At 43.4% G+C, this 27,579-nt stretch overlaps 26 non-coding genes across 26 annotated transcripts; all 26 read right to left on the bottom strand.

Moving 5' to 3' along the window:
• Positions 1 to 917: 917 nt before the first annotated feature.
• TRNAL-CAG (transfer RNA leucine (anticodon CAG)) lies at positions 918 to 1,000 on the bottom strand. The gene has a single exon. It is a non-coding gene; the product is annotated as a tRNA-Leu (tRNA).
• A 632-nt stretch (positions 1,001 to 1,632) lies between these two features.
• On the bottom strand, positions 1,633 to 1,715 carry TRNAL-UAG (transfer RNA leucine (anticodon UAG)). Its single transcript has one exon. It is a non-coding gene; the product is annotated as a tRNA-Leu (tRNA).
• A 1,010-nt stretch (positions 1,716 to 2,725) lies between these two features.
• On the bottom strand, positions 2,726 to 2,808 carry TRNAL-AAG (transfer RNA leucine (anticodon AAG)). The gene has a single exon. It is a non-coding gene; the product is annotated as a tRNA-Leu (tRNA).
• A 901-nt stretch (positions 2,809 to 3,709) lies between these two features.
• On the bottom strand, positions 3,710 to 3,792 carry TRNAL-UAG (transfer RNA leucine (anticodon UAG)). The gene has a single exon. It is a non-coding gene; the product is annotated as a tRNA-Leu (tRNA).
• A 1,024-nt stretch (positions 3,793 to 4,816) lies between these two features.
• Positions 4,817 to 4,899, bottom strand: TRNAL-AAG (transfer RNA leucine (anticodon AAG)). The gene has a single exon. It is a non-coding gene; the product is annotated as a tRNA-Leu (tRNA).
• A 188-nt stretch (positions 4,900 to 5,087) lies between these two features.
• TRNAL-CAG (transfer RNA leucine (anticodon CAG)) lies at positions 5,088 to 5,170 on the bottom strand. Its single transcript has one exon. It is a non-coding gene; the product is annotated as a tRNA-Leu (tRNA).
• Positions 5,171 to 5,802: 632 nt separating this feature from the next.
• TRNAL-UAG (transfer RNA leucine (anticodon UAG)) lies at positions 5,803 to 5,885 on the bottom strand. Its single transcript has one exon. It is a non-coding gene; the product is annotated as a tRNA-Leu (tRNA).
• A 1,022-nt stretch (positions 5,886 to 6,907) lies between these two features.
• TRNAL-AAG (transfer RNA leucine (anticodon AAG)) lies at positions 6,908 to 6,990 on the bottom strand. Its single transcript has one exon. It is a non-coding gene; the product is annotated as a tRNA-Leu (tRNA).
• A 186-nt stretch (positions 6,991 to 7,176) lies between these two features.
• On the bottom strand, positions 7,177 to 7,259 carry TRNAL-CAG (transfer RNA leucine (anticodon CAG)). Its single transcript has one exon. It is a non-coding gene; the product is annotated as a tRNA-Leu (tRNA).
• A 610-nt stretch (positions 7,260 to 7,869) lies between these two features.
• On the bottom strand, positions 7,870 to 7,952 carry TRNAL-UAG (transfer RNA leucine (anticodon UAG)). The gene has a single exon. It is a non-coding gene; the product is annotated as a tRNA-Leu (tRNA).
• Positions 7,953 to 8,976: 1,024 nt separating this feature from the next.
• Positions 8,977 to 9,059, bottom strand: TRNAL-AAG (transfer RNA leucine (anticodon AAG)). The gene has a single exon. It is a non-coding gene; the product is annotated as a tRNA-Leu (tRNA).
• A 901-nt stretch (positions 9,060 to 9,960) lies between these two features.
• Positions 9,961 to 10,043, bottom strand: TRNAL-UAG (transfer RNA leucine (anticodon UAG)). The gene has a single exon. It is a non-coding gene; the product is annotated as a tRNA-Leu (tRNA).
• Positions 10,044 to 12,051: 2,008 nt separating this feature from the next.
• Positions 12,052 to 12,134, bottom strand: TRNAL-UAG (transfer RNA leucine (anticodon UAG)). The gene has a single exon. It is a non-coding gene; the product is annotated as a tRNA-Leu (tRNA).
• A 1,987-nt stretch (positions 12,135 to 14,121) lies between these two features.
• On the bottom strand, positions 14,122 to 14,204 carry TRNAL-UAG (transfer RNA leucine (anticodon UAG)). The gene has a single exon. It is a non-coding gene; the product is annotated as a tRNA-Leu (tRNA).
• Positions 14,205 to 16,212: 2,008 nt separating this feature from the next.
• Positions 16,213 to 16,295, bottom strand: TRNAL-UAG (transfer RNA leucine (anticodon UAG)). The gene has a single exon. It is a non-coding gene; the product is annotated as a tRNA-Leu (tRNA).
• Positions 16,296 to 18,303: 2,008 nt separating this feature from the next.
• TRNAL-UAG (transfer RNA leucine (anticodon UAG)) lies at positions 18,304 to 18,386 on the bottom strand. Its single transcript has one exon. It is a non-coding gene; the product is annotated as a tRNA-Leu (tRNA).
• A 1,293-nt stretch (positions 18,387 to 19,679) lies between these two features.
• On the bottom strand, positions 19,680 to 19,762 carry TRNAL-CAG (transfer RNA leucine (anticodon CAG)). Its single transcript has one exon. It is a non-coding gene; the product is annotated as a tRNA-Leu (tRNA).
• A 632-nt stretch (positions 19,763 to 20,394) lies between these two features.
• On the bottom strand, positions 20,395 to 20,477 carry TRNAL-UAG (transfer RNA leucine (anticodon UAG)). Its single transcript has one exon. It is a non-coding gene; the product is annotated as a tRNA-Leu (tRNA).
• Positions 20,478 to 21,501: 1,024 nt separating this feature from the next.
• Positions 21,502 to 21,584, bottom strand: TRNAL-AAG (transfer RNA leucine (anticodon AAG)). The gene has a single exon. It is a non-coding gene; the product is annotated as a tRNA-Leu (tRNA).
• Positions 21,585 to 22,485: 901 nt separating this feature from the next.
• On the bottom strand, positions 22,486 to 22,568 carry TRNAL-UAG (transfer RNA leucine (anticodon UAG)). The gene has a single exon. It is a non-coding gene; the product is annotated as a tRNA-Leu (tRNA).
• A 1,024-nt stretch (positions 22,569 to 23,592) lies between these two features.
• Positions 23,593 to 23,675, bottom strand: TRNAL-AAG (transfer RNA leucine (anticodon AAG)). The gene has a single exon. It is a non-coding gene; the product is annotated as a tRNA-Leu (tRNA).
• Positions 23,676 to 23,863: 188 nt separating this feature from the next.
• TRNAL-CAG (transfer RNA leucine (anticodon CAG)) lies at positions 23,864 to 23,946 on the bottom strand. Its single transcript has one exon. It is a non-coding gene; the product is annotated as a tRNA-Leu (tRNA).
• A 632-nt stretch (positions 23,947 to 24,578) lies between these two features.
• TRNAL-UAG (transfer RNA leucine (anticodon UAG)) lies at positions 24,579 to 24,661 on the bottom strand. Its single transcript has one exon. It is a non-coding gene; the product is annotated as a tRNA-Leu (tRNA).
• A 1,022-nt stretch (positions 24,662 to 25,683) lies between these two features.
• TRNAL-AAG (transfer RNA leucine (anticodon AAG)) lies at positions 25,684 to 25,766 on the bottom strand. The gene has a single exon. It is a non-coding gene; the product is annotated as a tRNA-Leu (tRNA).
• A 186-nt stretch (positions 25,767 to 25,952) lies between these two features.
• TRNAL-CAG (transfer RNA leucine (anticodon CAG)) lies at positions 25,953 to 26,035 on the bottom strand. Its single transcript has one exon. It is a non-coding gene; the product is annotated as a tRNA-Leu (tRNA).
• A 610-nt stretch (positions 26,036 to 26,645) lies between these two features.
• On the bottom strand, positions 26,646 to 26,728 carry TRNAL-UAG (transfer RNA leucine (anticodon UAG)). Its single transcript has one exon. It is a non-coding gene; the product is annotated as a tRNA-Leu (tRNA).
• Positions 26,729 to 27,579: the final 851 nt, after the last annotated feature.

The raw sequence follows: 27,579 nt of genomic DNA, 5'->3' as shown, positions 1-27,579 counted from the left end.
AGTAGGCCTTGTTCCAGATAAACTATCCCTAGCAGGGAAAGTCTGAGCACAGGCACTCTTTTGCTCTTTAGCCCCTGGCCTGGGACTCACCCTCACTTGCTGAGGCGTGAAATTCTGCATACCAACTTTGCACAGAAGGTATGTTTGTGGTTGTTTGGGGATGGGTGGGAGGTCAAGAGCAGGGAAAAGCAGGTCTCCTTCACTACTAGACTCCTCTTCTATGCCTCCCTGCCATTCACTCACTCTGTCTTTGTTTCATTCTCTCCTTCCACAACACTCCTTCTCACTCACTCGCTCTATCACTTGTATTTTTGCCCTTGCTCTGCATTCTATAGTGGAAACAGCTCTTGAATGAAGCATCTGAAAATGACGTGACATAAAATTTAAAACCTCCTTATTGGAAACCTAAAACATCACAAGACTTAATGTAACCCATTTCTTTCATAAAAAAGATTTTTAAAGTACCCCACAAAAGAAATATAAAACACCACGAGTGCTAGAAGAATATTACATTAACGTTAAAGATAGAATAGGGCAAATGCATTTGCAGTTGAAACTGAAGTTTGGTACTTATTCAGATATTATTTACATTGCCAATTTTTAGCTGAGATTCTAAAGGAACTGAGAGAGAAAATGGAATTCAAGTTTTGTCAGAAGTGGGATTCGAACCCACGCCTCCAGGAGAGACTGCGGCCTTAACGTAGCGCCTTAGACCACTCGGCCATGCTGATCCCATGCTGCTTTTTCATCTAAAGGGTGAGAAATATATTAGGAACCAAAAAATGCACAGAGCTTAGGCCAATAGTGGCTAGAGCAAGAAAAAAACTCACTGCACTCTTCCAAGAAGACAATCCTATAAGCCACTGCGAGGGAAATGATCATATTTCTCAAGAAAAATAGTAGAGTAAACACAGGACTGTCAGAAGTGGGATTTGAACCCACACCTCCAGAGGAGACTGCGACCTGAACGCAGCGCCTTAGACCACTCGGCCATCCTGACTTGCTTTCCCAGCATCTTCCAGAGGCCAGACAGCCATGCAGGTGAGGTACTGAAAAGGAATGCCCTCAATTTATTTATCCTATTATATGCACTTCCAACAGATCTTTGAACAATCTGTACAGAGCAGGACCTATGGAGAACTCTTTAGAACTTTGAGGCGAACAAAGAGAAAGTGCTATTCACCAGCCACTTGAACGGCTCAAAGCTGCTTTGAAATTGAGACAATAGCCACCTCTTGGCTGGCTAAAGCAATTTCAACAAGGGATCTCAAAGTCACAACATAGGGTGGAGTATGCAAATTTAAGCAGCTCCTGATCAAAGCCCTGAGGAAATTGCTGTAAGTGTGCTGGAGTCCAGTTGTCTACCAGATGAATGGCATTCTTCCAAATTTGCAGGGCCCGTCTGGCCAGGACATACAAGAGCATGACTCTTCCAGATGACCTCTTACATGGGTCCTATGCTCATTTGGTAAGGATTGCGCTTTGTCAGCAAGACGTTATAGAACCTAAATATATGAGAAACCCCATCTCTGTTGACAAGAGGAGAACGGAATAACGTGCCAAGTGAAGACCAACAGATGCAACTTCCATCAGATGTTAACCTGATAAAGGAGATTAAATCTCCAAAAGGCATGTCAGAAGTGGGATTCGAACCCACACCTCCAAAGGAGACTGTGGCCTAAACACAACGCCTTAGACCTCTCGGCCATCCTGACAGTATAGGCTTCTAAGAAATGAATAAAAGTTACTCAGAAACGTCTACCTCCATGCAAGCCTGAAATAATTTAAACCTTCAAACACAAGGTTCAACTTTATGCCCAGGACAATAAACACAGAAGAACACATACGAAAGCACTTTATTTCACAGGTATACAGTTTTCATGCTTTTAGAACACCACATACCTCTCACCAGCTATTTAGGGTCCTGTATCCGACTCACAACATTTCCTTGCCTGCGACCTCTCTCTCTACACAAACAACTACAGCACAGGAAGTAGGAAGGCAATAGGTGGGGCAGTTTATGCAAATTTATGCTGCCAATGTGCCTTGCAGATTCATGCAGGATTTCTAGATCCTTGCTGGATACAAGAGAGTAGGCCTTGTTCCAGATAAACTATCCCTAGCAGGGAAAGTCTGAGCACAGGGACTCTTTTGCTCTTTAGCCCCTGGCCTGGGACTCACCCTCACTTGCTGAGGCGTGAAATTCTGCATACCAACTTTGCACAGAAGGTATGTTTGTGGTTGTTTGGGGATGGGTGGGAGGTCAAGAGCAGGGAAATGCAGGTCTCCTTCACTACTAGACTCCTCTTCTATGCCTCCCTGCCGTTCACTCACTCTGTCTTTGTTTCATTCTCTCCTTCTCACTCACTCGCTCTATCACTTGTATTTTTGCCCTTGCTCTGCATTCTATAGTGGAAACATCTCTTGAATGAAGCATCTGAAAATGACGTGACATAAAATTTAAAACCTCCTTATTGGAAACCTAAAACATCACAAGACTTAATGTAACCCATTTCTTTCATAAAAAAGATTTTTAAAGTACCCCACAAAAGAAATATAAAACACCACGAGTGCTAGAAGAATATTACATTAACGTTAAAGATAGAATAGGGCAAATGCATTTGCAGTTGAAACTGATGTTTGGTACTTATTCAGATATTATTTACATTGCCAATTTTTAGCTGAGATTCTAAAGGAACTGAGAGAGAAAATGGAATTCAAGTTTTGTCAGAAGTGGGATTCGAACCCACGCCTCCACGAGAGACTGCGGCCTTAACGCAGCACCTTAGACCACTCGGCCATCCTGACCCCAAGCTGCTTTTTGATCTAAAGGGTGAGAAAGATATTAGGAACCAAAAAATGCACAGAGCTTAGGCCAAAAGTGGCTAGAGCAAGAAAAAAACTCACTGCACTCTTCCAAGAAGACAATCCTATAAGCCACTGCGAGGGAAATGATCATATTTCTCAAGAAAAAAATTAGAGTAAACACAGGACTGTTAGAAGTGGGATTTGAACCCACGCCTCCAGAGGAGACTGCGACCTGAACGCAGCGCCTTAGACCACTCGGCCATCCTGACTTGCATTCCCAGCATCTTCCAGAGGCCAGACAGCCATGCAGATGAGGTACTGAAAAGGAATGCCCTCAATTTATTTATCCTATTATATGCACTTCCAACAGATCTTTGAACAATCTGTACAGAGCAGGACCTATGGAGAACTCTTTAGAACTTTGAGGCGAACAAAGAGAAAGTGCTATTCACCAGCCACTTGAACGTCTCAAAGCTGCTTTGAAATTGAGACAATAGCCACCTCTTGGCTGGCTAAAGCAATTTCAACAAGGGATCTCAAAGTCACAACATAGGGTGGAGTATGCAAATTTAAGCAGCCCCTGATCAAAGCCCTAAGGAAATTGCTGTAAGTGTGCTGGAGTCCAGTTGTCTACCAGATGCATGGCATTCTTCCAAATTTGCAGGGCCCGTCTGGCCAGGGCATACAAGAGCATGACTCTTCCAGATGACCTCTTACATGGGTCCTATGCTCATTTGGTAAGGATTGAGCTTTGTCAGCAAGACGTTATAGAACCTAAATATATGAGAAACCCCATCTCTCTTGACAAGAGGATAACGGAATAACGTGCCAGGTGAAGACCAACAGATGCAACTTCCATCAGATGTTAACCTGATAAAGGAGATTAAATCTCCAAAAGGCATGTCAGAAGTGGGATTCGAACCCACGCCTCCAAAGGAGACTGTGGCCTAAACACAGCGCCTTAGACCTCTCGGCCATCCTGACAGTATAGGCTTTTAAGAAATGAATAAAAGTTACTCAGAAACGTCTACCTCCATGCAAGCCTGAAATAATTTAAACCTTCAAACACAAGGTGCAACTTTATGCACAGGACAATAAACACAGAAGAACACATACGAAAGCACTTTATTTCACAGGTATACAGTTTTCATGCTTTTAGAACACCACATACCTCTCACCAGCTATTTAGGGTCCTGTATCCGACTCACAACATTTCCTTGCCTGCGACCTCTCTCTCTACACAAACAACTACAGCACAGGAAGTAGGAAGGCAATAGGTGGGGCAGTTTATGCAAATTTATGCTGCCAATGTGCCTTGCAGATTCATGCAGGATTTCTAGATCCTTTCTGGATACAAGAGAGTAGGCCTTGTTCCAGATAAACTATCCCTAGCAGGGAAAGTCTGAGCACAGGCACTCTTTTGCTCTTTAGCCCCTGGCCTGGGACTCACCCTCACTTGCTGAGGCGTGAAATTCTGCATACCAACTTTGCACAGAAGGTATGTTTGTGGTTGTTTGGGGATGGGTGGGAGGTCAAGAGCAGGGAAAAGCAGGTCTCCTTCACTACTAGACTTCTCTTCTATGCCTCCCTGCCGTTCACTCACTCTGTCTTTGTTTCATTCTCTCCTTCCACAACACTCCTTCTCACTCACTCGCTCTATCACTTGTATTTTTGCCCTTGCTCTGCATTCTATAGTGGAAACATCTCTTGAATGAAGCATCTGAAAATGACGTGACATAAAATTTAAAACCTCCTTATTGGAAACCTAAAACATCACAAGACTTAATGTAACCCATTTCTTTCATAAAAAAGATTTTTAAAGTACCCCACAAAAGAAATATAAAACACCACGAGTGCTAGAAGAATATTACATTAACGTTAAAGATAGAATAGGGCAAATGCATTTGCAGTTGAAACTGAAGTTTGGTACTTATTCAGATATTATTTACATTGCCAATTTTTAGCTGAGATTCTAAAGGTACTGAGAGAGAAAATGGAATTCAAGTTTTGTCAGAAGTGGGATTCGAACCCACGCCTCCACGAGAGACTGCGGCCTTAACGCAGCGCCTTTGACCACTCGGCCATCTTGACCACATGCTGCTTGTTCATCTAAAGGGTGAGAAAGATATTAGGAACCAAAAAATGCACAGAGCTTAGGCCAATAGTGGCTAGAGCAAGAAAAAAACTCACTGCACTCTTCCAAGAAGACAATCCTATAAGCCACTGCGACGGGGAAATGATCATATTTATCAAGAAAAAAATTAGCGTAAACACAGGACTGTCAGAAGTGGGATTTGAACCCACGCCTCCAGAGGAGACTGCGACCTGAACGCAGCGCCTTAGACCACTCGGCCATCCTGACTTGTTTTCCCAGCATCTTCCAGAGGCCAGACAGCCATGCAGGTGAGGTACTGAAAAGGAATGCCCTCAATTTATTTATCCTATTATATGCACTTCCAACAGATCTTTGAACAATCTGTACAGAGCAGGACCTATGGAGAACTCTTTAGAACTTTGAGGCGAACAAAGAGAAAGTGCTATTCACCAGCCACTTGAACGGCTCAAAGCTGCTTTGAAATTGAGACAATAGCCACCTCTTGGCTGGCTAAAGCAATTTCAACAAGGGATCTCAAAGTCACAACATAGGGTGGAGTATGCAAATTTAAGCAGCCCCTGATCAAAGCCCTGAGGAAGTTGCTGTAAGTGTGCTGGAGTCCAGTTGTCTACCAGATGAATGGCATTCTTCCAAATTTGCAGGGCCCGTCTGGCCAGGGCATACAAGAGCATGACTCTTCCAGATGACCTCTTACTTGGGTCCTATGCTCATTTTGTAAGGATTGCGCTTTGTCAGCAAGACGTTATAGAACCTAAATATATGAAAAACCCCATCTCTCTTGACAAGAGGAGAACGGAATAACGTGCCAAGAGAAGACCAACAGATGCAACTTCCATCAGATGTTAACCTGATAAAGAAGATTAAATCTCCAAAAGGCATGTCAGAAGTGGGATTCGAACCCACGCCTCCAAAGGAGACTGTGGCCTAAACACAGCGCCTTAGACCTCTCGGCCATCCTGACAGTATAGGCATTTAAGAAATGAATAAAAGTTACTCAGAAACGTCTACCTCCATGCAAGCCTGAAATAATTTAAACCTTCAAACACAAGGTGCAACTTTATGCACAGGACAATAAACACAGAAGAACACATACGAAAGCACTTTATTTCACAGGTATACAGTTTTCATGCTTTTAGAACACCACATACCTCTCACCAGCTATTTAGGGTCCTGTATCCGACTCACAACATTTCCTTGCCTGCGACCTCTCTCTCTACACAAACAACTACAGCACAGGAAGTAGGAAGGCAATAGGTGGGGCAGTTTATTCAAATTTATGCTGCCAATGTGCCTTGCAGATTCATGCAGGATTTCTAGATCCTTGCTGGATACAAGAGAGTAGGCCTTGTTCCAGATAAACTATCCCTAGCAGGGAAAGTATGAGCACAGGCACTCTTTTGCTCTTTAGCCCCTGGCCTGGGACTCACCCTCACTTGCTGAGGCGTGAAATTCTGCATACCAACTTTGCACAGAAGGTATGTTTGTGGTTGTTTGGGGATGGGTGGGAGGTCAAGAGCAGGGAAAAGCAGGTCTCCTTCACTACTAGACTCCTCTTCTATGCCTCCCTGCCGTTCACTCACTCTGTCTTTGTTTCATTCTCTCCTTCCACAACACTCCTTCTCACTCACTCGCTCTATCACTTGTATTTTTGCCCTTGCTCTGCATTCTATAGTGGAAACATCTCTTGAATGAAGCATCTGAAAATGACGTGACATAAAATTTAAAACCTCCTTATTGGAAACCTAAAACATCACAAGACTTAATGTAACCCATTTCTTTCATAAAAAAGATTTTTAAAGTACCCCACAAAAGAAATATAAAACACCACGAGTGCTAGAAGAATATTACATTAACGTTAAAGATAGAATAGGGCAAATGCATTTGCAGTTGAAACTGATGTTTGGTACTTATTCAGATATTATTTACATTGCCAATTTTTAGCTGAGATTCTAAAGGAACTGAGAGAGAAAATGGTTCAAGTTTTGTCAGAAGTGGGATTCGAACCCACGCCTCCACGAGAGACTGCGGCCTTAACGCAGCGCCTTAGACCACTCGGCCATCCTGACCCCATGCTGCTTTTTGATCTAAAGGGTGAGAAAGATATTAGGAACCAAAAAATGCACAGAGCTTAGGCCAATAGTGGCTAGAGCAAGAAAAAAACTCACTGCACTCTTCCAAGAAGACAATCCTATAAGCCACTGCAAGGGAAATGATCATATTTCTCAAGAAAAAAATTAGAGTAAACACAGGACTGTCAGAAGTGGGATTTGAACCCACGCCTCCAGAGGAGACTGCGACCTGAACGCAGCGCCTTAGACCACTCGGCCATCCTGACTTGCTTTCCCAGCATCTTCCAGAGGCCAGACAGCCATGCAGGTGAGGTACTGAAAAGGAATGCCCTCAATTTATTTATCCTATTATATGCACTTTCAACAGATCTTTGAACAATCTGTACAGAGCAGGACCTATGGAGAACTCTTTAGAACTTTGAGGCGAACAAAGAGAAAGTGCTATTCACCAGCCACTTGAACGGCTCAAAGCTGCTTTGAAATTGAGACAATAGCCACCTCTTGGCTGGCTAAAGCAATTTCAACAAGGGATCTCAAAGTCACAACATAGGGTGGAGTATGCAAATTTAAGCTGCCCCTGATCAAAGCCCTGAGGAAATTGCTGTAAGTGTGCTGGAGTCCAGTTGTCTACCAGATGAATGGCATTCTTCCAAATTTGCAGGGCCCGTCTGGCCAGGGCATACAAGAGCATGACTCTTCCAGATGACCTCTTACATGGGTCCTATGCTCATTTGGTAAGGATTGCGCTTTGTCAGTATATGAGAAACCCCATCTCTCTTGACAAGAGGAGAACGGAATAACGTGCCAAGTGAAGACCAACGGTGCAACTTCCATCAGATGTTAACCTGATAAAGGAGATTAAATCTCCAAAAGGCATGTCAGAAGTGGGATTCGAACCCACGCCTCCAAAGGAGACTGTGGCCTAAACACAGCGCCTTAGACCTCTCGGCCATCCTGACAGTATAGGCTTTTAAGAAATGAATAAAAGTTACTCAGAAACGTCTACCTCCATGCAAGCCTGAAATATTTTAAACCTTCAAACACAAGGTGCAACTTTATGCACAGGACAATAAACACAGAAGAACACATACGAAAGCACTTTATTTCACAGGTATACAGTTTTCATGCTTTTAGAACACCACATACCTCTCACCAGCTATTTAGGGTCCTGTATCCGACTCACAACATTTCCTTGCCTGCGACCTCTCTCTCTACACAAACAACTACAGCACAGGAAGTAGGAAGGCAATAGGTGGGGCAGTTTATGCAAATTTATGCTGCCATTGTGCCTTGCAGATTCATGCAGGATTTCTAGATCCTTGCTAGATACAAGAGAGTAGGCCGTGTTCCAGATAAACTATCCCTAGCAGGGAAAGTCTGAGCACAGGCACTCTTTTGCTCTTTAGGCCTTGGCCTGGGACTCACCCTCACTTGCTGAGGCGTGAAATTCTGCATACCAACTTTGCACAGAAGGTATGTTTGTGGTTGTTTGGGGACGGGTGGGAGGTCAAGAGCAGGGAAAAGCAGGTCTCCTTCACTACTAGACTCCTCTTCTATGCCTCCCTGCCATTCACTCACTCTGTCTTTGTTTCATTCTCTCCTTCCACAACACTCCTTCTCACTCACTCGCTCTATCACTTGTATTTTTGCCCTTGCTCTGCATTCTATAGTGGAAACAGCTCTTGAATGAAGCATCTGAAAATGACGTGACATAAAATTTAAAACCTCCTTATTGGAAAGCTAAAACATCACAAGACTTAATGTAACCCATTTCTTTCATAAAAAAGATTTTTAAAGTACCCCACAAAACAAATATAAAACACCACGAGTGCTAGAAAAATATTACATTAACGTTAAAGATAGAATAGGGCAAATGCATTTGCAGTTGAAACTGAAGTTTGGTACTTATTCAGATATTATTTACATTGCCAATTTTTAGCTGAGATTCTAAAGGAACTGAGAGAGAAAATGGAATTCAAGTTTTGTCAGAAGTGGGATTCGAACCCACGCCTCCAGGAGAGACTGCGGCCTTAACGCAGCGCCTTAGACCACTCGGCCATCCTGACCCCATGCTGCTTTTTCATCTAAAGGGTGAGAAATATATTAGGAACCAAAAAATGCACAGAGCTTAGGCCAATAGTGGCTAGAGCAAGAAAAAAACTCACTGCACTCTTCCAAGAAGACAATCCTATAAGCCACTGCGAGGGAAATGATCATATTTCTCAAGAAAAAAAGTAGAGTAAACACAGGACTGTCAGAAGTGGGATTTGAACCCACGCCTCCAGAGGAGACTGCGACCTGAACGCAGCGCCTTAGACCACTCGGCCATGCTGACTTGCTTTCCCAGCATCTTCCAGAGGCCAGACAGCCATGCAGGTGAGGTACTGAAAAGGAATGCCCTCAATTTATTTATCCTATTATATGCACTTCCAACAGATCTTTGAACAATCTGTACAGAGCAGGACCTATGGAGAACACTTTAGAACTTTGAGGCGAACAAAGAGAAAGTGCTATTCACCAGCCACTTGAACGGCTCAAAGCTGCTTTGAAATTGAGACAATAGCCACCTCTTGGCTGGCTAAAGCAATTTCAACAAGGGATCTCAAAGTCACAACATAGGGTGGAGTATGCAAATTTAAGCAGCCCCTGATCAAAGCCCTAAGGAAATTGCTGTAAGTGTGCTGGAGTCCAGTTGTCTACCAGATGCATGGCATTCTTCCAAATTTGCAGGGCCCGTCTGGCCAGGGCATACAAGAGCATGACTCTTCCAGATAACCTCTTACATGGGTCCTATGCTCATTTGGTAAGGATTGCGCTTTGTCAGCAAGACGTTATAGAACCTAAATATATGAGAAACCCCATCTCTCTTGACAAGAAGAGAACGGAATAACGTGCCAGGTGAAGACCAACAGATGCAACTTCCATCAGATGTTAACCTGATAAAGGAGATTAAATCTCCAAAAGGAATGTCAGAAGTGGGATTCGAACCCACGCCTCCAAAGGAGACTGTGGCCTAAACACAGCACCTTAGACCTCTCGGCCATCCTGACAGTATAGGCTTTTAAGAAATGAATAAAAGTTACTCAGAAACGTCTACCTCCATGCAAGCCTGAAATAATTTAAACCTTCAAACACAAGGTGCAACTTTATGCACAGGACAATAAACACAGAAGAACACATACGAAAGCACTTTATTTCACAGGTATACAGTTTTCATGCTTTTAGAACACCACATACCTCTCACCAGCTATTTAGGATCCTGTATCCGACTCACAACATTTCCTTGCCTGCGACCTCTCTCTCTACACAAACAACTACAGCACAGGAAGTAGGAAGGCAATAGGTGGGGCAGTTTATGCAAATTTATGCTGCCATTGTGCCTTGCAGATTCATGCAGGATTTCTAGATCCTTGCTGGATACAAGAGAGTAGGCCTTGTTCCAGATAAACTATCCCTAGCAGGGAAAGTCTGAGCACAGGCACTCTTTTGCTCTTTAGCCCCTGGCCTGGGACTCACCCTCACTTGCTGAGGCGTGAAATTCTGCATACCAACTTTGCACAGAAGGTATGTTTGTGGTTGTTTGGGGATGGGTGGGAGGTCAAGAGCAGGGAAAAGCAGGTCTCCTTCACTACTAGACTCCTCTTCTATGCCTCCCTGCCATTCACTCACTCTGTCTTTGTTTCATTCTCTCCTTCCACAACACTCCTTCTCACTCACTCGCTCTATCACTTGTATGTTTGCCCTTGCTCTGCATTCTATAGTGGAAACAGCTCTTGAATGAAGCATCTGAAAATGACGTGACATAAAATTTAAAACCTCCTTATTGGAAACCTAAAACATCACAAGACTTAATGTAACCCATTTCTTTCATAAAAAAGATTTTTAAAGTACCCCACAAAACAAATATAAAACACCACGAGTGCTAGAAGAATATTACATTAACGTTAAAGATAGAATAGGGCAAATGCATTTGCAGTTGAAACTGAAGTTTGGTACTTATTCAGATATTATTTACATTGCCAATTTTTAGCTGAGATTCTAAAGGAACTGAGAGAGAAAATGGAATTCAAGTTTTGTCAGAAGTGGGATTCGAACCCACGCCTCCAGGAGAGACTGCGGCCTTAACGCAGCGCCTTAGACCACTCGGCCATGCTGATCCCATGCTGCTTTATCATCTAAAGGGTGAGAAATATATTAGGAACCAAAAAATGCACAGAGCTTAGGCCAATAGTGGCTAGAGCAAGAAAAAAACTCACTGCACTCTTCCAAGAAGACAATCCTATAAGCCACTGCGAGGGAAATGATCATATTTCTCAAGAAAAATAGTAGAGTAAACACAGGACTGTCAGAAGTGGGATTTGAACCCACACCTCCAGAAGAGACTGCGACCTGAACGCAGCGCCTTAGACGACTCGGCCATCCTGACTTGCTTTCCCAGCATCTTCCAGAGGCCAGACAGCCATGCAGGTGAGGTACTGAAAAGGAATGCCCTCAATTTATTTATCCTATTATATGCACTTCCAACAGATCTTTGAACAATCTGTACAGAGCAGGACCTATGGAGAACTCTTTAGAACTTTGAGGCGAACAAAGAGAAAGTGCTATTCACCAGCCACTTGAACGGCTCAAAGCTGCTTTGAAATTGAGACAATAGCCACCTCTTGGCTGGCTAAAGCAATTTCAACAAGGGATCTCAAAGTCACAACATAGGGTGGAGTATGCAAATTTAAGCAGCTCCTGATCAAAGCCCTGAGGAAATTGCTGTAAGTGTGCTGGAGTCCAGTTGTCTACCAGATGAATGGCATTCTTCCAAATTTGCAGGGCCCGTCTGGCCAGGACATACAAGAGCATGACTCTTCCAGATGACCTCTTACATGGGTCCTATGCTCATTTGATAAGGATTGCGCTTTGTCAGCAAGACGTTATAGAACCTAAATATATGAGAAACCCCATCTCTGTTGACAAGAGGAGAACGGAATAACGTGCCAAGTGAAGACCAACAGATGCAACTTCCATCAGATGTTAACCTGATAAAGGAGATTAAATCTCCAAAAGGCATGTCAGAAGTGGGATTCGAACCCACACCTCCAAAGGAGACTGTGGCCTAAACACAACGCCTTAGACCTCTCGGCCATCCTGACAGTATAGGCTTCTAAGAAATGAATAAAAGTTACTCAGAAACGTCTACCTCCATGCAAGCCTGAAATAATTTAAACCTTCAAACACAAGGTTCAACTTTATGCCCAGGACAATAAACACAGAAGAACACATACGAAAGCACTTTATTTCACAGGTATACAGTTTTCATGCTTTTAGAACACCACATACCTCTCACCAGCTATTTAGGGTCCTGTATCCGACTCACAACATTTCCTTGCCTGCGACCTCTCTCTCTACACAAACAACTACAGCACAGGAAGTAGGAAGGCAATAGGTGGGGCAGTTTATGCAAATTTATGCTGCCAATGTGCCTTGCAGATTCATGCAGGATTTCTAGATCCTTGCTGGATACAAGAGAGTAGGCCTTGTTCCAGATAAACTATCCCTAGCAAGGAAAGTCTGAGCACAGGGACTCTTTTGCTCTTTAGCCCCTGGCCTGGGACTCACCCTCACTTGCTGAGGCGTGAAATTCTGCATACCAACTTTGCACAGAAGGTATGTTTGTGGTTGTTTGGGGATGGGTGGGAGGTCAAGAGCAGGGAAAAGCAGGTCTCCTTCACTACTAGACTCCTCTTCTATGCCTCCCTGCCGTTCACTCACTCTGTCTTTGTTTCATTCTCTCCTTCCACAACACTCCTTCTCACTCACTCGCTCTATCACTTGTATTTTTGCCCTTGCTCTGCATTCTATAGTGGAAACAGCTCTTGAATGAAGCATCTGAAAATGACGTGACATAAAATTTAAAACCTCCTTATTGGAAACCTAAAACATCACAAGACTTAATGTAACCCATTTCTTTCATAAAAAAGATTTTTAAAGTACCCCACAAAAGAAATATAAAACACCACGAGTGCTAGAAGAATATTACATTAACGTTAAAGATAGAATAGGGCAAATGCATTTGCAGTTGAAACTGATGTTTGGTACTTATTCAGATATTATTTACATTGCCAATTTTTAGCTGAGATTGTAAAGGAACTGAGAGAGAAAATGGAATTCAAGTTTTGTCAGAAGTGGGATTCGAACCCACGCCTCCACGAGAGACTGCGGCCTTAACGCAGCGCCTTAGACCACTCGGCCATCCTTACCCCATGCTGCTTTTTGATCTAAAGGGTGAGAAAGATATTAGGAACCAAAAAATGCACAGAGCTTAGGCCAAAAGTGGCTAGAGCAAGAAAAAAACTCACTGCACTCTTCCAAGAAGACAATCCTATAAGCCACTGCGAGGGAAATGATCATATTTCTCAAGAAAAAAATTAGAGTAAACACAGGACTGTCAGAAGTGGGATTTGAACCCACACCTCCAGAGTAGACTGCGACCTGATCGCAGCGCCTTAGACCACTCGGCCATCCTGACTTGCATTCCCAGCATCTTCCAGAGGCCAGACAGCCATGCAGATGAGGTACTGAAAAGGAATGCCCTCAATTTATTTATCCTATTATATGCACTTTCAACAGATCTTTGAACAATCTGTACAGAGCAGGACCTATGGAGAACTCTTTAGAACTTTGAGGCGAACAAAGAGAAAGTGCTATTCACCAGCCACTTGAACGGCTCAAAGCTGCTTTGAAATTGAGACAATAGCCACCTCTTGGCTGGCTAAAGCAATTTCAACAAGGGATCTCAAAGTCACAACATAGGGTGGAGTATGCAAATTTAAGCAGCCCCTGATCAAAGCCCTGAGGAAATTGCTGTAAGTGTGCTGGAGTCCAGTTGTCTACCAGATGAATGGCATTCTTCCAAATTTGCAGGGCCCGTCTGGCCAGGGCATACAAGAGCATGACTCTTCCAGATGACCTCTTACATGGGTCCTATGCTCATTTGGTAAGGATTGCGCTTTGTCAGTATATGAGAAACCCCATCTCTCTTGACAAGAGGAGAACGGAATAACGTGCCAAGTGAAGACCAACAGATGCAACTTCCATCAGATGTTAACCTGATAAAGGAGATTAAATCTCCAAAAGGCATGTCAGAAGTGGGATTCGAACCCACGCCTCCAAAGGAGACTGTGGCCTAAACACAGCGCCTTAGACCTCTCGGCCATCCTGACAGTATAGTCTTTTAAGAAATGAATAAAAGTTACTCAGAAACGTCTACCTCCATGCAAGCCTGAAATATTTTAAACCTTCAAACACAAGGTGCAACTTTATGCACAGGACAATAAACACAGAAGAACACATACGAAAGCACTTTATTTCACAGGTATACAGTTTTCATGCTTTTAGAACACCACATACCTCTCACCAGCTATTTAGGGTCCTGTATCCGACTCACAACATTTCCTTGCCTGCGACCTCTCTCTCTACACAAACAACTACAGCACAGGAAGTAGGAAGGCAATAGGTGGGGCAGTTTATGCAAATTTATGCTGCCATTGTGCCTTGCAGATTCATGCAGGATTTCTAGATCCTTGCTGGATACAAGAGAGTAGGCCTTGTTCCAGATAAACTATCCCTAGCAGGGAAAGTCTGAGCACAGGCACTCTTTTGCTCTTTAGCCCCTGGCCTGGGACTCACCCTCACTTGCTGAGGCGTGAAATTCTGCATACCAACTTTGCACAGAAGGTATGTTTGTGGTTGTTTGGGGATGGGTGGGAGGTCAAGAGCAGGGAAAAGCAGGTCTCCTTCACTACTAGACTCCTCTTCTATGCCTCCCTGCCATTCACTCACTCTGTCTTTGTTTCATTCTCTCCTTCCACAACACTCCTTCTCACTCACTCGCTCTATCACTTGTATTTTTGCCCTTGCTCTGCATTCTATAGTGGAAACAGCTCTTGAATGAAGCATCTGAAAATGACGTGACATAAAATTTAAAACCTCCTTATTGGAAACCTAAAACATCACAAGACTTAATGTAACCCATTTCTTTCATAAAAAAGATTTTTAAAGTACCCCACAAAACAAATATAAAACACCACGAGTGCTAGAAAAATATTACATTAACGTTAAAGATAGAATAGGGCAAATGCATTTGCAGTTGAAACTGAAGTTTGGTACTTATTCAGATATTATTTACATTGCCAATTTTTAGCTGAGATTCTAAAGGAACTGAAAAAGAAAATGGAATTCAAGTTTTGTCAGAAGTGGGATTCGAACCCACGCCTCCAGGAGAGACTGCGGCCTTAACGCAGCGCATTAGACCACTCGGCCATTCTGACCCCATGCTGCTTTTTCATCTAAAGAGTGAGAAAGATATTAGGAACCAAAAAATGCACAGAGCTTAGGCCAATAGTGGCTAGAGCAAGAAAAAAACTCACTGCACTCTTCCAAGAAGACAATCCTATAAGCCACTGCGAGGGAAATGATCATATTTCTCAAGAAAAAAAGTAGAGTAAACACAGGACTGTCAGAAGTGGGATTTGATCCCACGCCTCCAGAGGAGACTGCGACCTGAACGCAGCGCCTTAGACCACTCGGCCATGCTGACTTGCTTTCCCAGCATCTTCCAGAGGCCAGACAGCCATGCAGGTGAGGTACTGAAAAGGAATGCCCTCAATTTATTTATCCTATTATATGCACTTCCAACAGATCTTTGAACAATCTGTACAGAGCAGGACCTATGGAGAACACTTTAGAACTTTGAGGCGAACAAAGAGAAAGTGCTATTCACCAGCCACTTGAACGGCTCAAAGCTGCTTTGAAATTGAGACAATAGCCACCTCTTGGCTGGCTAAAGCAATTTCAACAAGGGATCTCAAAGTCACAACATAGGGTGGAGTATGCAAATTTAAGCAGCCCCTGATCAAAGCCCTAAGGAAATTGCTGTAAGTGTGCTGGAGTCCAGTTGTCTACCAGATGCATGGCATTCTTCCAAATTTGCAGGGCCCGTCTGGCCAGGGCATACAAGAGCATGACTCTTCCAGATGACCTCTTACATGGGTCCTATGCTCATTTGGTAAGGATTGCGCTTTGTCAGCAAGACGTTATAGAACCTAAATATATGAGAAACCCAATCTCTCTTGACAAGAAGAGAACGGAATAACGTGCCAGGTGAAGACCAACAGATGCAACTTCCATCAGATGTTAACCTGATAAAGGAGATTAAATCTCCAAAAGGCATGTCAGAAGTGGGATTCGAACCCACGCCTCCAAAGGAGACTGTGGCCTAAACACAGCACCTTAGACCTCTCGGCCATCCTGACAGTATAGGCTTTTAAGAAATGAATAAAAGTTACTCAGAAACGTCTACCTCCATGCAAGCCTGAAATAATTTAAACCTTCAAACACAAGGTGCAACTTTATGCACAGGACAATAAACACAGAAGAACACATACGAAAGCACTTTATTTCACAGGTATACAGTTTTCATGCTTTTAGAACACCACATACCTCTCACCAGCTATTTAGGGTCCTGTATCCGACTCACAACATTTCCTTGCCTGCGACCTCTCTCTCTACACAAACAACTACAGCACAGGAAGTAGGAAGGCAATAGGTGGGGCAGTTTATGCAAATTTATGCTGCCATTGTGCCTTGCAGATTCATGCAGGATTTCTAGATCCTTGCTGGATACAAGAGAGTAGGCCTTGTTCCAGATAAACTATCCCTAGCAGGGAAAGTCTGAGCACAGGCACTCTTTTGCTCTTTAGCCCCTGGCCTGGGACTCACCCTCACTTGCTGAGGCGTGAAAATCTGCATACCAACTTTGCACAGAAGGTATGTTTGTGGTTGTTTGGGGATGGGTGGGAGGTCAAGAGCAGGGAAAAGCAGGTCTCCTTCACTACTAGACTCCTCTTCTATGCCTCCCTGCCATTCACTCACTCTGTCTTTGTTTCATTCTCTCCTTCCACAACACTCCTTCTCACTCACTCGCTCTATCACTTGTATTTTTGCCCTTGCTCTGCATTCTATAGTGGAAACAGCTCTTGAATGAAGCATCTGAAAATGACGTGACATAAAATTTAAAACCTCCTTATTGGAAACCTAAAACATCACAAGACTTAATGTAACCCATTTCTTTCATAAAAAAGATTTTTAAAGTACCCCACAAAACAAATATAAAACACCACGAGTGCTAGAAAAATATTACATTAACGTTAAAGATAGAATAGGGCAAATGCATTTGCAGTTGAAACTGAAGTTTGGTACTTATTCAGATATTATTTACATTGCCAATTTTTAGCTGAGATTCTAAAGGAACTGAAAAAGAAAATGGAATTCAAGTTTTGTCAGAAGTGGGATTCGAACCCACGCCTCCAGGAGAGACTGCGGCCTTAACGCAGCGCATTAGACCACTCGGCCATTCTGACCCCATGCTGCTTTTTCATCTAAAGAGTGAGAAAGATATTAGGAACAAAAAAATGCACAGAGCTTAGGCCAATAGTGGCTAGAGCAAGAAAAAAACTCACTGCACTCTTCCAAGAAGACAATCCTATAAGCCACTGCGAGGGAAATGATCATATTTCTCAAGAAAAAAAGTAGAGTAAACACAGGACTGTCAGAAGTGGGATTTGAACCCACGCCTCCAGAGGAGACTGCGACCTGAACGCAGCGCCTTAGACCACTCGGCCATGCTGACTTGCTTTCCCAGCAACTTCCAGAGGCCAGACAGCCATGCAGGTGAGGTACTGAAAAGGAATGCCCTCAATTTATTTATCCTATTATATGCACTTCCAACAGATCTTTGAACAATCTGTACAGAGCAGGACCTATGGAGAACACTTTAGAACTTTGAGGCGAACAAAGAGAAAGTGCTATTCACCAGCCACTTGAACGGCTCAAAGCTGCTTTGAAATTGAGACAATAGCCACCTCTTGGCTGGCTAAAGCAATTTCAACAAGGGATCTCAAAGTCACAACATAGGGTGGAGTATGCAAATTTAAGCAGCCCCTGATCAAAGCCCTAAGGAAATTGCTGTAAGTGTGCTGGAGTCCAGTTGTCTACCAGATGCATGGCATTCTTCCAAATTTGCAGGGCCCGTCTGGCCAGGGCATACAAGAGCATGACTCTTCCAGATGACCTCTTACATGGGTCCTATGCTCATTTGGTAAGGATTGCGCTTTGTCAGCAAGACGTTATAGAACCTAAATATATGAGAAACCCAATCTCTCTTGACAAGAAGAGAACGGAATAACGTGCCAGGTGAAGACCAACAGATGCAACTTCCATCAGATGTTAACCTGATAAAGGAGATTAAATCTCCAAAAGGCATGTCAGAAGTGGGATTCGAACCCACGCCTCCAAAGGAGACTGTGGCCTAAACACAGCACCTTAGACCTCTCGGCCATCCTGACAGTATAGGCTTTTAAGAAATGAATAAAAGTTACTCAGAAACGTCTACCTCCATGCAAGCCTGAAATAATTTAAACCTTCAAACACAAGGTGCAACTTTATGCACAGGACAATAAACACAGAAGAACACATACGAAAGCACTTTATTTCACAGGTATACAGTTTTCATGCTTTTAGAACACCACATACCTCTCACCAGCTATTTAGGGTCCTGTATCCGACTCACAACATTTCCTTGCCTGCGACCTCTCTCTCTACACAAACAACTACAGCACAGGAAGTAGGAAGGCAATAGGTGGGGCAGTTTATGCAAATTTATGCTGCCATTGTGCCTTGCAGATTCATGCAGGATTTCTAGATCCTTGCTGGATACAAGAGAGTAGGCCTTGTTCCAGATAAACTATCCCTAGCAGGGAAAGTCTGAGCACAGGCACTCTTTTGCTCTTTAGCCCCTGGCCTGGGACTCACCCTCACTTGCTGAGGCGTGAAATTCTGCATACCAACTTTGCACAGAAGGTATGTTTGTGGTTGTTTGGGGATGGGTGGGAGGTCAAGAGCAGGGAAAAGCAGGTCTCCTTCACTACTAGACTCCTCTTCTATGCCTCCCTGCCATTCACTCACTCTGTCTTTGTTTCATTCTCTCCTTCCACAACACTCCTTCTCACTCACTCGCTCTATCACTTGTATTTTTGCCCTTGCTCTGCATTCTATAGTGGAAACAGCTCTTGAATGAAGCATCTGAAAATGACGTGACATAAAATTTAAAACCTCCTTATTGGAAACCTAAAACATCACAAGACTTAATGTAACCCATTTCTTTCATAAAAAAGATTTTTAAAGTACCCCACAAAAGAAATATAAAACACCACGAGTGCTAGAAGAATATTACATTAACGTTAAAGATAGAATAGGGCAAATGCATTTGCAGTTGAAACTGAAGTTTGGTACTTATTCAGATATTATTTACATTGCCAATTTTTAGCTGAGATTCTAAAGGAACTGAGAGAGAAAATGGAATTCAAGTTTTGTCAGAAGTGGGATTCGAACCCACGCCTCCAGGAGAGACTGCGGCCTTAACGCAGCGCCTTAGACCACTCGGCCATGCTGATCCCATGCTGCTTTTTCATCTAAAGGGTGAGAAATATATTAGGAACCAAAAAATGCACAGAGCTTAGGCCAATAGTGGCTAGAGCAAGAAAAAAACTCACTGCACTCTTCCAAGAAGACAATCCTATAAGCCACTGCGAGGGAAATGATGATATTTCTCAAGAAAAATAGTAGAGTAAACACAGGACTGTCAGAAGTGGGATTTGAACCCACACCTCCAGAGGAGACTGCGACCTGAACGCAGCGCCTTAGACCACTCGGCCATCCTGACTTGCTTTCCCAGCATCTTCCAGAGGCCAGACAGCCATGCAGGTGAGGTACTGAAAAGGAATGCCCTCAATTTATTTATCCTATTATATGCACTTCCAACAGATCTTTGAACAATCTGTACAGAGCAGGACCTATGGAGAACTCTTTAGAACTTTGAGGCGAACAAAGAGAAAGTGCTATTCACCAGCCACTTGAACGGCTCAAAGCTGCTTTGAAATTGAGACAATAGCCACCTCTTGGCTGGCTAAAGCAATTTCAACAAGGGATCTCAAAGTCACAACATAGGGTGGAGTATGCAAATTTAAGCAGCTCCTGATCAAAGCCCTGAGGAAATTGCTGTAAGTGTGCTGGAGTCCAGTTGTCTACCAGATGAATGGCATTCTTCCAAATTTGCAGGGCCCGTCTGGCCAGGACATACAAGAGCATGACTCTTCCAGATGACCTCTTACATGGGTCCTATGCTCATTTGGTAAGGATTGCGCTTTGTCAGCAAGACGTTATAGAACCTAAATATATGAGAAACCCCATCTCTGTTGACAAGAGGAGAACGGAATAACGTGCCAAGTGAAGACCAACAGATGCAACTTCCATCAGATGTTAACCTGATAAAGGAGATTAAATCTCCAAAAGGCATGTCAGAAGTGGGATTCGAACCCACACCTCCAAAGGAGACTGTGGCCTAAACACAACGCCTTAGACCTCTCGGCCATCCTGACAGTATAGGCTTCTAAGAAATGAATAAAAGTTACTCAGAAACGTCTACCTCCATGCAAGCCTGAAATAATTTAAACCTTCAAACACAAGGTTCAACTTTATGCCCAGGACAATAAACACAGAAGAACACGTACGAAAGCACTTTATTTCACAGGTATACAGTTTTCATGCTTTTAGAACACCACATACCTCTCACCAGCTATTTAGGGTCCTGTATCCGACTCACAACATTTCCTTGCCTGCGACCTCTCTCTCTACACAAACAACTACAGCACAGGAAGTAGGAAGGCAATAGGTGGGGCAGTTTATGCAAATTTATGCTGCCAATGTGCCTTGCAGATTCATGCAGGATTTCTAGATCCTTGCTGGATACAAGAGAGTAGGCCTTGTTCCAGATAAACTATCCCTAGCAGGGAAAGTCTGAGCACAGGGACTCTTTTGCTCTTTAGCCCCTGGCCTGGGACTCACCCTCACTTGCTGAGGCGTGAAATTCTGCATACCAACTTTGCACAGAAGGTATGTTTGTGGTTGTTTGGGGATGGGTGGGAGGTCAAGAGCAGGGAAATGCAGGTCTCCTTCACTACTAGACTCCTCTTCTATGCCTCCCTGCCGTTCACTCACTCTGTCTTTGTTTCATTCTCTCCTTCCACAACACTCCTTCTCACTCACTCGCTCTATCACTTGTATTTTTGCCCTTGCTCTGCATTCTATAGTGGAAACATCTCTTGAATGAAGCATCTGAAAATGACGTGACATAAAATTTAAAACCTCCTTATTGGAAACCTAAAACATCACAAGACTTAATGTAACCCATTTCTTTCATAAAAAAGATTTTTAAAGTACCCCACAAAAGAAATATAAAACACCACGAGTGCTAGAAGAATATTACATTAACGTTAAAGATAGAATAGGGCAAATGCATTTGCAGTTGAAACTGATGTTTGGTACTTATTCAGATATTATTTACATTGCCAATTTTTAGCTGAGATTCTAAAGGAACTGAGAGAGAAAATGGAATTCAAGTTTTGTCAGAAGTGGGATTCGAACCCACGCCTCCACGAGAGACTGCGGCCTTAACGCAGCGCCTTAGACCACTCGGCCATCCTGACCCCAAGCTGCTTTTTGATCTAAAGGGTGAGAAAGATATTAGGAACCAAAAAATGCACAGAGCTTAGGCCAAAAGTGGCTAGAGCAAGAAAAAAACTCACTGCACTCTTCCAAGAAGACAATCCTATAAGCCACTGCGAGGGAAATGATCATATTTCTCAAGAAAAAAATTAGAGTAAACACAGGACTGTTAGAAGTGGGATTTGAACCCACGCCTCCAGAGGAGACTGCGACCTGAACGCAGCGCCTTAGACCACTCGGCCATCCTGACTTGCATTCCCAGCATCTTCCAGAGGCCAGACAGCCATGCAGATGAGGTACTGAAAAGGAATGCCCTCAATTTATTTATCCTATTATATGCACTTCCAACAGATCTTTGAACAATCTGTACAGAGCAGGACCTATGGAGAACTCTTTAGAACTTTGAGGCGAACAAAGAGAAAGTGCTATTCACCAGCCACTTGAACGTCTCAAAGCTGCTTTGAAATTGAGACAATAGCCACCTCTTGGCTGGCTAAAGCAATTTCAACAAGGGATCTCAAAGTCACAACATAGGGTGGAGTATGCAAATTTAAGCAGCCCCTGATCAAAGCCCTAAGGAAATTGCTGTAAGTGTGCTGGAGTCCAGTTGTCTACCAGATGCATGGCATTCTTCCAAATTTGCAGGGCCCGTCTGGCCAGGGCATACAAGAGCATGACTCTTCCAGATGACCTCTTACATGGGTCCTATGCTCATTTGGTAAGGATTGAGCTTTGTCAGCAAGACGTTATAGAACCTAAATATATGAGAAACCCCATCTCTCTTGACAAGAGGATAACGGAATAACGTGCCAGGTGAAGACCAACAGATGCAACTTCCATCAGATGTTAACCTGATAAAGGAGATTAAATCTCCAAAAGGCATGTCAGAAGTGGGATTCGAACCCACGCCTCCAAAGGAGACTGTGGCCTAAACACAGCGCCTTAGACCTCTCGGCCATCCTGACAGTATAGGCTTTTAAGAAATGAATAAAAGTTACTCAGAAACGTCTACCTCCATGCAAGCCTGAAATAATTTAAACCTTCAAACACAAGGTGCAACTTTATGCACAGGACAATAAACACAGAAGAACACATACGAAAGCACTTTATTTCACAGGTATACAGTTTTCATGCTTTTAGAACACCACATACCTCTCACCAGCTATTTAGGGTCCTGTATCCGACTCACAACATTTCCTTGCCTGCGACCTCTCTCTCTACACAAACAACTACAGCACAGGAAGTAGGAAGGCAATAGGTGGGGCAGTTTATGCAAATTTATGCTGCCAATGTGCCTTGCAGATTCATGCAGGATTTCTAGATCCTTGCTGGATACAAGAGAGTAGGCCTTGTTCCAGATAAACTATCCCTAGCAGGGAAAGTCTGAGCACAGGCACTCTTTTGCTCTTTAGCCCCTGGCCTGGGACTCACCCTCACTTGCTGAGGCGTGAAATTCTGCATACCAACTTTGCACAGAAGGTATGTTTGTGGTTGTTTGGGGATGGGTGGGAGGTCAAGAGCAGGGAAAAGCAGGTCTCCTTCACTACTAGACTCCTCTTCTATGCCTCCCTGCCGTTCACTCACTCTGTCTTTGTTTCATTCTCTCCTTCCACAACACTCCTTCTCACTCACTCGCTCTATCACTTGTATTTTTGCCCTTGCTCTGCATTCTATAGTGGAAACATCTCTTGAATGAAGCATCTGAAAATGACGTGACATAAAATTTAAAACCTCCTTATTGGAAACCTAAAACATCACAAGACTTAATGTAACCCATTTCTTTCATAAAAAAGATTTTTAAAGTACCCCACAAAAGAAATATAAAACACCACGAGTGCTAGAAGAATATTACATTAACGTTAAAGATAGAATAGGGCAAATGCATTTGCAGTTGAAACTGAAGTTTGGTACTTATTCAGATATTATTTACATTGCCAATTTTTAGCTGAGATTCTAAAGGTACTGAGAGAGAAAATGGAATTCAAGTTTTGTCAGAAGTGGGATTCGAACCCACGCCTCCACGAGAGACTGCGGCCTTAACGCAGCGCCTTTGACCACTCGGCCATCTTGACCACATGCTGCTTTTTCATCTAAAGGGTGAGAAAGATATTAGGAACCAAAAAATGCACAGAGCTTAGGCCAATAGTGGCTAGAGCAAGAAAAAAACTCACTGCACTCTTCCAAGAAGACAATCCTATAAGCCACTGCGACGGGGAAATGATCATATTTATCAAGAAAAAAATTAGCGTAAACACAGGACTGTCAGAAGTGGGATTTGAACCCACGCCTCCAGAGGAGACTGCGACCTGAACGCAGCGCCTTAGACCACTCGGCCATCCTGACTTGTTTTCCCAGCATCTTCCAGAGGCCAGACAGCCATGCAGGTGAGGTACTGAAAAGGAATGCCCTCAATTTATTTATCCTATTATATGCACTTCCAACAGATCTTTGAACAATCTGTACAGAGCAGGACCTATGGAGAACTCTTTAGAACTTTGAGGCGAACAAAGAGAAAGTGCTATTCACCAGCCACTTGAACGGCTCAAAGCTGCTTTGAAATTGAGACAATAGCCACCTCTTGGCTGGCTAAAGCAATTTCAACAAGGGATCTCAAAGTCACAACATAGGGTGGAGTATGCAAATTTAAGCAGCCCCTGATCAAAGCCCTGAGGAAGTTGCTGTAAGTGTGCTGGAGTCCAGTTGTCTACCAGATGAATGGCATTCTTCCAAATTTGCAGGGCCCGTCTGGCCAGGGCATACAAGAGCATGACTCTTCCAGATGACCTCTTACTTGGGTCCTATGCTCATTTTGTAAGGATTGCGCTTTGTCAGCAAGACCTTATAGAACCTAAATATATGAAAAACCCCATCTCTCTTGACAAGAGGAGAACGGAATAACGTGCCAAGAGAAGACCAACAGATGCAACTTCCATCAGATGTTAACCTGATAAAGGAGATTAAATCTCCAAAAGGCATGTCAGAAGTGGGATTCGAACCCACGCCTCCAAAGGAGACTGTGGCCTAAACACAGCGCCTTAGACCTCTCGGCCATCCTGACAGTATAGGCATTTAAGAAATGAATAAAAGTTACTCAGAAACGTCTACCTCCATGCAAGCCTGAAATAATTTAAACCTTCAAACACAAGGTGCAACTTTATGCACAGGACAATAAACACAGAAGAACACATACGAAAGCACTTTATTTCACAGGTATACAGTTTTCATGCTTTTAGAACACCACATACCTCTCACCAGCTATTTAGGGTCCTGTATCCGACTCACAACATTTCCTTGCCTGCGACCTCTCTCTCTACACAAACAACTACAGCACAGGAAGTAGGAAGGCAATAGGTGGGGCAGTTTATTCAAATTTATGCTGCCAATGTGCCTTGCAGATTCATGCAGGATTTCTAGATCCTTGCTGGATACAAGAGAGTAGGCCTTGTTCCAGATAAACTATCCCTAGCAGGGAAAGTATGAGCACAGGCACTCTTTTGCTCTTTAGCCCCTGGCCTGGGACTCACCCTCACTTGCTGAGGCGTGAAATTCTGCATACCAACTTTGCACAGAAGGTATGTTTGTGGTTGTTTGGGGATGGGTGGGAGGTCAAGAGCAGGGAAAAGCAGGTCTCCTTCACTACTAGACTCCTCTTCTATGCCTCCCTGCCGTTCACTCACTCTGTCTTTGTTTCATTCTCTCCTTCCACAACACTCCTTCTCACTCACTCGCTCTATCACTTGTATTTTTGCCCTTGCTCTGCATTCTATAGTGGAAACATCTCTTGAATGAAGCATCTGAAAATGACGTGACATAAAATTTAAAACCTCCTTATTGGAAACCTAAAACATCACAAGACTTAATGTAACCCATTTCTTTCATAAAAAAGATTTTTAAAGTACCCCACAAAAGAAATATAAAACACCACGAGTGCTAGAAGAATATTACATTAACGTTAAAGATAGAATAGGGCAAATGCATTTGCAGTTGAAACTGATGTTTGGTACTTATTCAGATATTATTTACATTGCCAATTTTTAGCTGAGATTCTAAAGGAACTGAGAGAGAAAATGGTTCAAGTTTTGTCAGAAGTGGGATTCGAACCCACGCCTCCACGAGAGACTGCGGCCTTAACGCAGCGCCTTAGACCACTCGGCCATCCTGACCCCATGCTGCTTTTTGATCTAAAGGGTGAGAAAGATATTAGGAACCAAAAAATGCACAGAGCTTAGGCCAATAGTGGCTAGAGCAAGAAAAAAACTCACTGCACTCTTCCAAGAAGACAATCCTATAAGCCACTGCAAGGGAAATGATCATATTTCTCAAGAAAAAAATTAGAGTAAACACAAGACTGTCAGAAGTGGGATTTGAACCCACGCCTCCAGAGGAGACTGCGACCTGAACGCAGCGCCTTAGACCACTCGGCCATCCTGACTTGCTTTCCCAGCATCTTCCAGAGGCCAGACAGCCATGCAGGTGAGGTACTGAAAAGGAATGCCCTCAATTTATTTATCCTATTATATGCACTTTCAACAGATCTTTGAACAATCTGTACAGAGCAGGACCTATGGAGAACTCTTTAGAACTTTGAGGCGAACAAAGAGAAAGTGCTATTCACCAGCCACTTGAACGGCTCTAAGCTGCTTTGAAATTGAGACAATAGCCACCTCTTGGCTGGCTAAAGCAATTTCAACAAGGGATCTCAAAGTCACAACATAGGGTGGAGTATGCAAATTTAAGCAGCCCCTGATCAAAGCCCTGAGGAAATTGCTGTAAGTGTGCTGGAGTCCAGTTGTCTACCAGATGAATGGCATTCTTCCAAATTTGCAGGGCCCGTCTGGCCAGGGCATACAAGAGCATGACTCTTCCAGATGACCTCTTACATGGGTCCTATGCTCATTTGGTAAGGATTGCGCTTTGTCAGTATATGAGAAACCCCATCTCTCTTGACAAGAGGAGAACGGAATAACGTGCCAAGTGAAGACCAACGGTGCAACTTCCATCAGATGTTAACCTGATAAAGGAGATTAAATCTCCAAAAGGCATGTCAGAAGTGGGATTCGAACCCACGCCTCCAAAGGAGACTGTGGCCTAAACACAGCGCCTTAGACCTCTCGGCCATCCTGACAGTATAGGCTTTTAAGAAATGAATAAAAGTTACTCAGAAACGTCTACCTCCATGCAAGCCTGAAATATTTTAAACCTTCAAACACAAGGTGCAACTTTATGCACAGGACAATAAACACAGAAGAACACATACGAAAGCACTTTATTTCACAGGTATACAGTTTTCATGCTTTTAGAACACCACATACCTCTCACCAGCTATTTAGGGTCCTGTATCCGACTCACAACATTTCCTTGCCTGCGACCTCTCTCTCTACACAAACAACTACAGCACAGGAAGTAGGAAGGCAATAGGTAGGGCAGTTTATGCAAATTTATGCTGCCATTGTGCCTTGCAGATTCATGCAGGATTTCTAGATCCTTGCTAGATACAAGAGAGTAGGCCGTGTTCCAGATAAACTATCCCTAGCAGGGAAAGTCTGAGCACAGGCACTCTTTTGCTCTTTAGGCCTTGGCCTGGGACTCACCCTCACTTGCTGAGGCGTGAAATTCTGCATACCAACTTTGCACAGAAGGTATGTTTGTGGTTGTTTGGGGACGGGTGGGAGGTCAAGAGCAGGGAAAAGCAGGTCTCCTTCACTACTAGACTCCTCTTCTATGCCTCCCTGCCATTCACTCACTCTGTCTTTGTTTCATTCTCTCCTTCCACAACACTCCTTCTCACTCACTCGCTCTATCACTTGTATTTTTGCCCTTGCTCTGCATTCTATAGTGGAAACAGCTCTTGAATGAAGCATCTGAAAATGACGTGACATAAAATTTAAAACCTCCTTATTGGAAAGCTAAAACATCACAAGACTTAATGTAACCCATTTCTTTCATAAAAAAGATTTTTAAAGTACCCCACAAAAC

The sequence above is a fragment of the Triturus cristatus genome, unplaced genomic scaffold (genome assembly GCF_964204655.1).
Source record: "Triturus cristatus unplaced genomic scaffold, aTriCri1.1 SCAFFOLD_262, whole genome shotgun sequence".
NCBI lineage: Eukaryota > Metazoa > Chordata > Amphibia > Caudata > Salamandridae > Triturus > Triturus cristatus.
This window is presented reverse-complemented; position numbering and strand designations above follow the sequence as displayed.